Genomic DNA, 1,416 nt, shown 5'->3' with positions numbered 1-1,416 from the left:
ATCTTTGCAGCCACTGTGGCACTCCATCTCATTGTGTGTCTTCCCTTTTTTCCCTTACCCTCCACTTTACCAAGCATGATATCCTTCTCTAGGGACTGGTACCTTCTGACAACATGACCAAAAGTATGAGAAGTCTGGCCATTGTCTCTTTTAAGGAGCATGCTAGCTGTAGTTTTTCCAAGACAGATTTGTTTGTTCTTCTGGCAGTTCATGGTAGTTTCAGTATTCTTCACCAGCACCACAATTAAAAGTTATTAATTCTTGTTCGGTCTTTGTTATTTGTTGTCCAGCTTTCACATTCATATTGGGTAATTGAAAATACTATGGCTTGGATTAGGTGCACCTGAGTCTCCAAAGTGACATCTTTGTTCTTTAACACTTTAAAGAACTCCTTTGCAGCAGATTTACCCAGTGCAATACAGTATCTGATTTCTTGACTGCTGCTTCCTTGGGCGTTGGTTGTGGGTTCAAGTAAAATGAAATCTCTGACAGCTTCAATCTTTTCTCCATTTATCGTGATGATGCTTGTTGGTCCAGTTGTTGATTTTTTATTTTGATTCATCTGGTAGATACGTGGTGATGTCCTCCTTGAGTTTCTGAGGCAGTATCACTATGGAAGTAGATTGCCCAACTGTCCTTCCAAGGAGTGGCTGGTGGGTTTGAACTGCCCGCCTTCTGGTTAGCAGTCAAGTGCCTTAGGCATTATGCTACCAGAGCTCCTGTTTTGTGTAGTATGTTACTGATTTGCATGTCTCTAATTGCTAATGATTATGAGCATTTCCTCATGTGTTTGTTGGGCATCTGTATATCCTCTTCAGTGAAGTGTCTGTTCAATTCCTTTGCCCATTTTTGAATTGGGTTGTTTGTCTTTTTGATGTTGAAGTGTTGAAATTTTCTATAAATTTTGGAGATAAGTCCCTTATCAGATTATGTCATAGCCAAATACTTTTTTTTTCCCAATCTGTAGGTTCTCTTTTTGCCATTTTGGAGAAGTCTTTAGATGTACGTAAGAATTTAATTTTTAAAAGATCTCAGTCATCTAGTTTCTCTTCCACTCCCTGTGCATTTTGGGTTATACTTGATAGTCTGTTTATGCCATAAATTAGGGTGCTTGATTTGCCCTCATTTTATCTTTGATGAGTTTTACATTTAAGTCTTTGATCCAACTTGAGTTTGTTTTTGTGTATGGGGTGAGATACAGGTCTTATTTCATTTTTCTACAAATGGATATCCAATTTTGCCAGCACCATTTGTTAACGAGGCCATCTCACCCCCATTTAATGGGTTTTGGGCCTTTGTCAAAGATCAGCTGTCTGTAGATGGTTGGGTCTATTTCTGAGTTTTTAATTTTGTTCTATTGGTCTATCTGTCTGTCACTGTATGCTAAAATGGCAAGGAGGCCATATGTTCTGACCT

At 38.8% G+C, this 1,416-nt stretch overlaps 1 protein-coding gene across 1 annotated transcript in view; it reads left to right on the top strand.

The window, feature by feature from the left end:
• PRIM2 (DNA primase subunit 2) overlaps positions 1-1,416 on the top strand; it is a 500,367-nt gene that overhangs the window by 198,891 nt on the left and 300,060 nt on the right. The window lies entirely within an intron of this gene.

The sequence above is a fragment of the Orycteropus afer genome, unplaced genomic scaffold (assembly GCF_000298275.1).
Source record: "Orycteropus afer afer isolate SDZICR_OR568_19922 unplaced genomic scaffold, OryAfe1.0 scaffold00140, whole genome shotgun sequence".
In the NCBI taxonomy this organism is placed as follows: domain Eukaryota; kingdom Metazoa; phylum Chordata; class Mammalia; order Tubulidentata; family Orycteropodidae; genus Orycteropus; species Orycteropus afer.
Note: the sequence above shows the minus strand (reverse complement) of the source record. Positions and strands in the feature narration are given on the sequence as shown.